Source organism: Myotis davidii, unplaced genomic scaffold, assembly GCF_000327345.1.
Source record: "Myotis davidii unplaced genomic scaffold, ASM32734v1 scaffold641, whole genome shotgun sequence".
Classification (NCBI taxonomy): domain Eukaryota; kingdom Metazoa; phylum Chordata; class Mammalia; order Chiroptera; family Vespertilionidae; genus Myotis; species Myotis davidii.
This window is the reverse complement of record NW_006293232.1, coordinates 819,372-830,739: the sequence shown is the minus strand read 5'-3', so window position 1 is coordinate 830,739 and position 11,368 is coordinate 819,372. Positions and strand designations below refer to the sequence as shown.

The 11,368-nt window shown below is 38.9% G+C and overlaps 1 protein-coding gene across 1 annotated transcript in view; it reads right to left on the bottom strand.

Annotated features, from left to right (window-relative positions):
* MAML2 (mastermind like transcriptional coactivator 2) overlaps positions 1-11,368 on the bottom strand; it is a 369,850-nt gene that overhangs the window by 226,162 nt on the left and 132,320 nt on the right. The gene's annotated exons all lie outside the window — the stretch shown is intronic.

Genomic DNA, 11,368 nt, shown 5'->3' with positions numbered 1-11,368 from the left:
TTAAAATGTTAAAATCAAATCTGATATTGTTTTACCTTTTATTTGGTGTGTGGAAGGTGTGCGGAAGAGGGGGTAGTCTTATACGGCGAGTATATAACAAACTCTGTATTTTGAGTGGAAATGTTAGGGGGTCGTCTTATACGCCCAGTCGTCTTATACGCCGGCAAATACGGTATGTTATTTAACATAACATATCGTTACTGCAATAATACGTTAACAATCACCAAGGCTCTCCACAGGAAGGCTGATTTCAAGGATGGACGAAGTGAGGTGCTGGCTGGTTCCTCAGAGGCTGTCCTTGCTCTAAGATTCAGGTACCAGATTCTTCTGGGGCTGTGAGTCTATGAGCAAGTGATGACAAAACCAAGCACTTCCTTATCTGTCCATCATCATATAGAACTTGTTCTGGGGAGATGGGAGGTGGTGTGGGGCTGCGGGAACTTATTTGTCAGTGCTTCTGTCTGAAATCTCACTGCCCCCTCTTTTTTGTCATCCTCCCTGCATATCCAATACCCTGATGCATACCGTCTTGCTAAGTCTAACTCTGCTTAGTCAAAAAGGTTTCTGTTGACTCATGTGAACAGGCATCACAGGAAAACAGTGGTAACACTAATTGGCAGAAAGCCAAACCCACTCAGAAGTCTCTACATTTTCTATAAAAGATGAAGAAAATAATGCATGCAAAAGTCCCTTTATGCTTCATCAATTTGGACTAATGCCAAAATGAAGACCGACCATTTCACTAAGCAGGGCTCAGCTTCTAGTTCTATCTGGAAGAGAACCATTTATTAGCACAAGGAAAACATTACTGTAAACTATCTCTTGAGGGATAAGGAGGGGGAGGGTGGCCAGGAATCAACTTGGGTAAATTAAGGAATAAAAGTATGAGTTCTTCATACATATCTGAGGAATTCAATTATATTATTACCACCTGCTAAAGACAATAAGAACCTTAGTTGAAACGGATGAAAGATTAGCGACAATAAACTTGACCCTAATTAATGACTCTGCCCATAATTAATCTCGTGCATATACTCATTAGCCCACTTAGTGTTCTAGACAACTGTAACATCCTCTGGTCAGGAGATCCTTGGCTGAGCTCTAGGTGGCCCAGCTAAGAAATGGAGAAGGTTTAGCTTGAATTAGCTGCACTTCCAAGTCCATTTCTTGAATCAGATCTCAAAATAAACACAATTCGCCTCACAAGCTACCAGCTCAACTTCATCCTTTTTCTTCTGTTTCTCTATGAGGAATGAATGGAATCTCTCTTGGGAATTATCCTGTGCCTAAGAGGAAAACAAGTACAAAAGTTCCCACATTTGGAAACAAAGAGCCTGACAGATTTCATCAGAGAAAGATGTCCTAAGTTAGTATGTTCCTCTCAGCAACACTCCTGCAATTTATTATTTCCTTCAGGTCATGGTTACCCCTCACACTATCATTTCTTCCTGTTGACATCTCAGGAACTTCTGGACTCTGACAAGTTAACATCTGCAGTAATGCAAAGAGCGTGTCTGTGGTGAGGGAAATAGGGCTGGAGAAATGCTGAAACTGCATTAAGGATCCAACTGAAAATGGCCATTTCAGGAGAGAAAGCACCAGTGTACTGAGCAATCAGAGGACAATGGCACCATCCCTTACTCACAGGGCTGGAGCAATGGACGGAAAAAACAGGAAAGAGAATTCCATAGCAAAAACAATCAAGATGGCAAATTCTACTTCTGAATTCCTTTGGTTTTATAATTACAATGACTTTTACCTCTGTAAAAAAGACTTTTTTTCCCCTGTCTTTATTTTTTTCATAAAAAAGAAAATAAAGGTTTCATTCACTTATGCCATAAAATCCGAAAATGCATTGTAGAGAATGATTTTCATGGGTGAATTTTTCAGAACAATACATATTTAGATAGTTATATGTAAATATTTAGAATAATTACTTATACCTAGCTGATAGATCTATAAAGCATTTCTCTTGTCCGTGTGAGCTCTTGAATGTGAGCTCCCCAATTATAACACTATTTTGCCCTCAAACTCTGATCCTCCCAAAGTTTATTTAGATTAAAGAACAGTTACCCTAAGTTTGGATGTTACTCAATATGTTCCAAGTTGTGAAACTACTAGGACTACTCCCTAAGACTTACTCACATCAAGGACCTATTTGTAGTCAAATAAGTAAAAATAGTTTAAGAATAAATCAAACATCTATGACTATCAAAGTCTGTATGACTTTAATGTATAAATCATCTGGAGTCACATGAAAACCTAATAAAAGGACTTGGGAAAGAATCTACTGGAACCTGACACCATGAAAGCCTCATGAGAATCACAGACAAGGAGGAAGAGTCTGTTCTACAATTGTGGATGAGGCAGGAAAAATCATGCAAGCACCACTAGCTTCCAGTACTTTTATTGGAGCCAGCAAGTCCTCATGAAAGGCACACCATGGTCACCAGCCGTGGAAACCCAGAAGAGAATCAGGCACTCTGAGGAAAGTGCTAATTGCTTCAATGTATTTCTGCGAAGATGGCAAAAATCAGAGATAGAGAGAATGGAAGTAAAGCCTTGCTTCTAGCAAAGACACTTCTATGTAAAAACAAAAAAGTCATTGAGATGGGTTCCACCAATGACTATGCTGTATTCAAGAGGACACACTATTTTTAACTTGTCAAATGTGAACTCCCAAAGGAAACACCTAATACACTGCTTTGAACAGAATAAGCATGCAATAAATATCTGTTGAAAATATGAATTTAGCCCTGGCCGATTTGGCTCAGTGGATAGAGTGTGAGCCTGTGGACTGAGGGGTCCCAGGTTTGATTCTGGTCAAGGGTACATGCTGGGCTTGTTCCCTAGTTGGCGGAATGCAAGAGGCAGCCAATCAATGATTCTCTCTCATTATTGATGTTTTTCTCTCTCTCCTTCTCCCTTCCTCTCTGAAGTCAATAAAAATATTTTAAAAATATGAATTTAAATTGTCTTTTTATCATTTATGAATGACAATACACTTGCAAAAACACAAAAGACAATAATATAATATAACCAAATTCCAATAGAGTAATTTAATCAACAAATCTTTATTGAACACTTACTAGCTACCAGGTTCTATTTTAAGTATGAGGATTCAGCAGAAGGCAAAACAAAAAACAAACAAAAGAAATACTCTCCAAGAGGGACAGGGTTCAGGTGAAGGAGGTCAATGTCGGGAAAAAAGGGGCAGCTGTAATACTTTCAACAATAAAGATAAATTTTAAAAAATACACACACACACACAAACTCTCTGACTTCATGGTGCTTATATACCAATGAAAAAGGAATGGTATATCTGAACCATTGCCTGAACTAATAAGTTTAATACTCTCTAAACAATGGACATTTTAACCATTCTTTTAATTATCTCATCATGAATATATTAACCAACTGGTTATACTTAAGAATTGCTAGCTCTTGAAAAGAATGTTACAAGTTCTATCAAATTAGACCTAAAAATGTGCAAAATGTTTGTCGTCAGACCCGGCTGTATACTCACTAGGCCATATTCATAAGTCATAAATGCGTAGATATTTTTCAGATATCTATTAGCCATAAAAATGCTAGCTATGAGGCATTACAAAAATAAGAAAAAAGGTGGCACCCTTTCTCCTGAGGCACTATCTTCCAATGCAAGAGGGTCACCAGTCACAGAAAAATTCATGTAAACACCAAGGGCCAAATGTAAACATAAATCATCCCCAACTCAAACATAAAATGCATTTGTGGTGTAGACACTGAAATGACTGCAACAGCACACTCAGGAGTGAGTGAATCAGTGAGGGTCAGCCATGTATAAAAAATACAGAGCCGACACAAGGATCTATTTGTTGAAATGTTTACCAAAAAACTCAGTGTAGTCATTCTCAATGATATGAGTGCAAAGACACATTTTACATGGAAACCTTTTTCCTGTCTAACCTACTGTATTATGCCGGGGTCCGGCGGTTCCCAAAGGTGTGGACGGAGTCAGCGAAGAATGTTTCACACGGAGATAGCGTTCAGAACTCTCTAGCTCTCTTTAGCCTCTGTGGATCTTCCTGTGCCTGGTGGAGGCCACAGAGAAACATCCAGGCAAGCTGAGCCTTTATTTTATAGTCAGAGGTAAACAAGGTAGTGGTTACCAAAGTTACACTGTTCTTGTGAGTTTCACTTGTTTTTGTTCTTGTTCTTGCTGCACTTCTCTCAGCCCATTAGCTTCCCAGATAAGATCTAGGGAGCGTCATAAGGTCAAGCCTAAATATGCTAAGAGAACTATGCCTTCTAAGCTGGGACTTGTTTGTGACTTTGCCAACAGGTCAGCCCGAGGCTTAATCCTATATCAGCTCTCCACAGTATTAGTGAGGGTCCTGACAAGAAATAGTCAGTGGATTCCAAGTAGGACAGTTTGTGGTGGGACTGTGGATTAATTACCCAGGTATCACTAGGTGTAGAGGAATCCCAAGGGTTAAAGCAGAAACCCCGGGCTAATAGCTCTGCTGCCACCATCCCCAGGCCGGAAGGACTTGGGGAGAAAGAAGTTCCTGGAACCCAGAAGGAGAGAGAGAGACCTGTAGATCAGGCTTCCTTGAAAGAACCTTCCTGGCCAGAGCAGGTGGAAAATGGGTGGAGATGGGTCTGGAGGGGCAAATAAAAGGTATATGACACATATGCCAAATAGGCTATTGCCCAACTAAGCTGATTAAATATTTATTGAGCTCCTGCGTGTGCTACGTGACGTTTAGTCGGCTCCAATCCCTGGCCACTCTATGAATGTGTGATGTCCAGCACGTCCTTAGCCGCCCTGCTCAGCTCCTGTAGACTCATGTCCACGGCTTCGTTTATGGAATCAATCCATCTCTTATGTGGTACTTCTCTTTTCCTGTTGACTTCTATTTCCCCCAGCATTCTTGAGCGCCTAGTATGTGCCAACCCCATACGTTACAAGGACTCTAAAGATGAGTCAGCCACAGCGTAAGCCCTCAAGGGACTCAGGGTCTAGTGTGGACAAAAGACATAAAACAGACTAAGTAAGATACATCGCTCCAGGCAAGGTCTATACCAGAAATATGAGAAAGTTTTTTTTTTTCCAAACCACAATTCATATCAGAAATAGTTCACTGCCATCATGTTACAGGTGAGGAAATCTGCTTGCATTCATACAGCTATTTATGGGCAGAGAAAGAAGGACTCAGGTCTCCTGGCTCCCTGCCAAGGTGAGCATTAGAGATTTTATATATTTTAGAGGTAATATTAGCAGCAGCTAAATTAAGTCAGTTACTTTCCCCCTCTCATCACCATTCTACTACATTTCATTTCTTTTTTCCTTCATTCTTCTTACATTGATTGGAGGGCTTCTCAAAATTGGCATCAATGGGATTCTTAAAAATCAGAAGCTCAAATCTATAAATCTGTTACTATGCAGTAAACTTCAGTAATGTGCTTTTCACTCTACTATTTATATTAGCCTGTACTTTCCTGGTGTGATTTCTTTTTATATAATGTGTGAATTTTACAGTATGTCAACACAGGGAATGCATAACCATATGGTTGCCACATAATTGAATGCTCAATCTGTGGATTGTTCTTTGAGCAATTACTGTAGTGACCCAATTCTTGCCATTTATTGTTTTGTTAGCACCGATTATTCAGAGTACTTTAACAGGCCTATCCATATATTTCATTTATCGCTTCTACAAGACTGTGTGTGAACTCCCAGACACCATTCTGGTGGCCTTAAACATGATGCCTGGTATATTGCAGATGCTCTATAAATGTTTCATCATTAAACACACATTCAATGTCTAGTGTCTAGTCTATCTCAGGCACTGCATTTGGAATACAAATAGAAATAAGACCCGGTCACTCCCTTTAAGAGGTTTGGGCTAAGTTTAATTCAATTTTACCAGTTTTTATTGACTTACATTTTACACCCAAGTACCAGGCTGGTGAAGACAGGGTAACGAGTGCAGGTGTATGGCACAGTCTGTGGGTCACAGCTTGAAGTTACTTGGAAAGCTGGATGGTCACTCTTGCAACAGCCCAAATGCCACTGCTCCTGAGGGGCTGCATTCTACTCTCCTCTTGGCTGATGGGTGGAGGTGGCCTTGAAATTAGAAGCCCTTTTTATCCTTTCCCCTCAGAGGTCAAAGCTCTGCCTCTCTCCTTCCATCTCTCCCTTCTTTGTTACTCCTTTGGAAATATCCCCCAATTTCTGGCTTATAGGAAAAATAGCTGACCTTGAGGTCTAGATCCCTTCCAGAAAACAAAGCTCCATTCTGCTTTGTTTTTGATCCTTCAGGTGTTCTGTTCAGGTTTTCCATGGAAGCCCCTCAATAGAAGATTTTTTACTCATTTAAGGAGGAACAAGATTGACTTACATGCCCGAAGAAAAGTTGATATTTGAGGCAATAACAGTAACTTATATGAGCACTGGTCCTAAATGCCTGCCTAATCTGTGTTTTGATGGAATTAATATTCATTATTGAGCAGGTTAAGCAATGAAGGTTTTTATAGGTTATCCAGAAATAGTTGTTTAATCTTTTCAAAATGGTTTGTGAACCTAGAAAACAATTTCGCTTACATGTCATTAAAAATTAGCTTATTTCAGATAAAGGGATAACTGTGCTGATTGATAAGTATTGATACAAGCCTGTATTATTGCAGGGATACTGAGATTGCCAGGAGGCCGAGTCACCAGGCAATCCATTTAATCTTGTCCTTAGACTGAAAGTAAAAGAATGCACATGCTTTTTGCTTCCACTGTCGCCTGCAAACATCATATTCAAACAGAGTCAAGTAGGCGACAAAACACAGGTTGCCTTGGTGTTCCGGATCAACTCTGCCACTCCATAAATACGGTTTATCGAACACTGCAGAGATCCCTAGAAATGATAGAGGTATAAAAAGGAACACTGGAAAAACATGGTTTTAGAAAGATCTTTTTAGAATATTTGCTGAATAAAAGAAAGACAAAAATTATATAGACCATGAAGTGTTATGAGGATAAAAAAGGGGAGGGGAGGATCATCCAACCTCCTGAGAAAACATGGTGTGTGAACCGTACCTAGCATTCTTCCAAGGCAACTTAAGGAAAGATGTTCAATCCGCTGCCCTTTTTGTTTTCATGAGAGATTTACTCTGCCCTCCGTAAAGGGGCTTGTTTTCTTGTAATTGCGCCAGTTAAGAGTTCGCCGTTGTAATCTGGGAATCGATGGCTCTGGGGCCCTCAGCATTCCTTTGTGTGGTGTGCCCTTTCTGCTGTGTAGCGCTGTGCTGCAAAGGATGTCGTTTCAGTTTATTCCCTGGCCCATCTTTGCAGGCCCTTACAGGCTACAGGGCAAATTCCATACAAACATTCAGTAGAATATTGAAGTTACTATTTAAAAGTCGGTGGACGATGCTGTCTGAGACTCAGGGACTCTTGGTTCTAGTGTTTCTTGGTTAATGCTCTCAATTTCCCAAATTGGTTAGTATGCTGTGGTCACCTTACTGCTATTGCTTCATTCCTTTTATTTTGGTGGATTATTTTTTCTTTATTGTCTAAAGTTTTACATATGTCTCCTTTTCCCCCAATTGACCATCCCCCAAGCCATTCCCATGAAGTTAGTGATCAACAAGTTCCAGTCAGTAGATATTCCACAAACAAAACTGATCACATTATACCCATCTACCTCTTTTTACCTACACACACACAGAGCAGGTTTGTGGTGAGGGCGGGTCTTGATACACTGGACAATCCCATCGCCTGCACTGCTCTGCCTGCTAGGTGGTTATGTTGCCTCAGGACCTGCCACTGTGTTTAAAATAAGAGCAGTGACGAAATCCACTTTACAGTGTGGTACTTAACTGCTGTCCCTTAAAAACTGCCCAGCAGTATAAATGCTTGGCTGTGATTAAGTCAGTGGTGGTCATAAAATACAACAAATTCCCAACTAACTACAGGCATGCCTCGGAGATATTGAGGGTTCGATTCCAGATCAGCGCAATAAAGCGAGTCGTAATCTTTCTGCTGGTAAAAAGGTCCTGTCTTCAATTTGTAAAAAACACAACATCTATGGAGCGCAATAAAATGAAGCGCAATAAAACAAGGTATGCCTGGAATCCAAGGGTTTTGAACCTCGCCATTATCAAATAGAAAAGGTACTTTCAGGGTTAGATCGCTTTTAAAGGTCGATGTCCTGGTTATATAAATATATATAGTCATCACTAAATAGATGCCTCTCTGTTACAGAGTCAACAAAGAACTTTAAAAAACAATCCTCACTTCCTCCCCAGGAAATGGTGTATATTCAGAGAGGAAGTTGTTTTCCTGTTTTCTCCATACGAGCACTCCTACAAGGTTTTTTCTAAGCTTCCAGACTCAGAGTCTCCATCATATGGAACAAGCTTGTCTTAACAACTGGCCACATTTTAACTGCAGTAATTTTTTTTAAAGAGATTTATTTCCCACAAATCATAAAAAGTGTTATTAGCTTAATTTGTCCTCTACTATCTTCTTAAATCCAATCTCCTTCCCCATCTCTACCTCATTCAACGTATAGTGTAGACACGGGATTCATCCTCGGGAGTTATTTTTTTCCAAAATTCTTTGCAAAATACATCAACTCATGGTTTCCCAATTATGAAAGGAACTTGACAGGGAACCTGCTTTTTATTATTTCAGTGTTTTGTGATACAAATCCAATGTGCCTGGCACCCAAGAATAAAATATAATTCAAGAACATTTTGTACATTCTGCTCTAAAATTTTAGATTTCAGCACTGATTTGTGGGGCTATTAAAAAGAACCATTTGGAAACAAACAAAAGTCATTTTCCCCTTTTCTTGAGTTTTTATAGTCAGTTAAGGAGCTTGTGTTTCGTTTATTTCATGATACTTAAAGTAATCAAGTTCAAACAAACCTGAGAATCCAGACAGGGCTAGATCTAGATGATGTTCTACATGAGATGAATTTTGAGTTTGGTAACTTTTCAATTTTTGTTTTTATTTTTGCTTCAATCTCATCAATTAACAATTCGTTGTGTTATTTATCCTAATTATCCATGAGGTCAAGTTTTTTTTTTTAAAGTGCTGTCCAGAAGACCCTCTAAATCAGAATCATCATAGTGCTCGTTAAAATGCAGATTCCTGGGTCACAGTCCACACTGATCAAACCAGAATCTTGGGGATTAGGCCCGGGAGTCTGCATTTTGGCAGCTGCCCAGTTTGATTACCTGGGACATAATCTTATATAATTAGAGGCCGGTGACCAGAACTGCGTAATGACCAGAACGACCAATCGACCAGTTGATATGAGTTGCATTGACCACCTCTTGGTCCCTCTCCCTGACCCCCCACCCCTGCCTGCAGGCTCCAGTAGATCTCCAGATGGCAAATGGGAAACCTGGGTGGGTGTTGGCGGCGGGGTGGGGCTGGGGACTGGTGAATGGGTGGAAGATGGCCCTGATTGCAGGCCAGGCTTAGGGACCCTACCTGCACACCATTTTGTGCGCTGAGCCTTTAGTAAAGGCATAACAGGTTACCTTTCCCAGGGATATTTCTTTGTTAATAGAGAGTAACCAAAGACTTCAAAACCTTTGAAACCTATAACCTTTCTTTTTTTTTTTCTTTTTAGGGGCAAAGTCTTTTGGGGCAAGGGAACTATTTCCATGCCCCTCAAATCTGATAATAAGGCAGCCCAATCTTCATTTACAATACATAAATTGACTCTGGGAATTACATATCAAGAAAAAGGAATTGATTCTTTATTGGCAGCTTGTGGCATGCTGTGATATGCAGATATTTTGAAAGTAATATCTGGGAAAAGGCATTATAAAATATGCAGCTCTTTTAATTGTCATTATTTGAGAACATTCACACTTGAACAGTCCTCACAGAATTCACTATCAAATATTTTTTTTTTATTATCCTCCAACAGACTTTGTATTTCCCACAGTCAGAAGCAGACCTCTGAATCTCACACTGTGCTTTCAGAATGTATTAGTGCTCATTCCTGGTAATTGTTCAATTTTAAAGAAATAGCTTTTGTTACATTTCTACTCAAGAAAGAGTTCGGGGTCCAGAAAAACAAACAGGCATATTTTATAATAAACACTCAAGATTTTGAGAGAAAAGCATACTTTAAAGAAAACTGGAGTTATAGTTAACTAGTTGTTAACTAACTACTGGGTATAGTTAACTATGCCTAACTTTGATAATTCTCAATGAATTTTATTTCTCTTTTCTTCTCATTTATGACTAAGCTCTAAAACTTGCTTGTTGTGTCCTCCCACAAGTCAATCTTTCTAAGACTCATTTTGCTCATCTGTAAATAGGAATAGAAATAATAACTATATCAAAGAGATATTGGGAGGATTAAGTGATGCACGTGAACTACTCATAGAGCATTTAACATATAGTAAGTGACCAAAATATATTAGTTATTATAACTATTATTATGGTTTTCTGATCTCTAGGCAACCTGTTAGATAACTGCATACCATGATACTTTTATACAACCAACATGTGGATGTACCTTTCAACATCTAACACCAGTTTACACTTTTATATGTAAATATAATTGGTTTAATTAAGTCTTGAAAATCTTTGGTTTCTTCCTTTTCTATTGCATCATACATGCATTATTTCCTCAAACTACATGCTACTCTGACTTCATTCTATTCATTTATTATAATACATTTAGTCTTCAGCTATGTATCTTTAGATCTCACATAATAATTAGAAATTTGGGGTCATAATAGCCTAAGTATAATGATAGCTTTTTAAAACAATTTAAATGAATTAAAGTTAAATAAATTTTAGAGAGACTTTAAGGTTGCTTAAGCCATAAGGGTACACAAATATTTTTGAAATCCTAATTCTAAACTGTTAACATCTTGATGTGCTATCAAGGCCATTTATAAAGGTTCTTTGTGTTAGTTTGTGGGTGTTAAGTGAATTATTTAGTAAATGATGATCAATAATCAAATATTTCACTCTGGAAATAGAATAATAAATAATACTCCTTGGGTCTTAATAATAATCATAAGTGTGTTCATTCCAGATCTATTGACTTCCTTCTGTGTGTGAGGCATTGTCCAATGTGATAGGGTCTTTGAGATTAAAAAAAAAGTTGTTCTCCAATTTGATGAGCTCAAGGTCTTGCTGGAGAAAGACAGAAAAGAAAGATTTCACTATATAAAGTTATGAATATAGGACTATGAATGCACAGAAGAGGAAACAAATAATTATGCAGGAGAGAAATCGAAAAAGACGTTGTCCTTCTTAAAAGTTTACTTGAGGGGACCTGAAGGAGAGTTGTAAGGGCAGGGAAGATGAGAGGTGTGGGCAGGGCCTTTGAGGAAAAACCACACATCTTATGT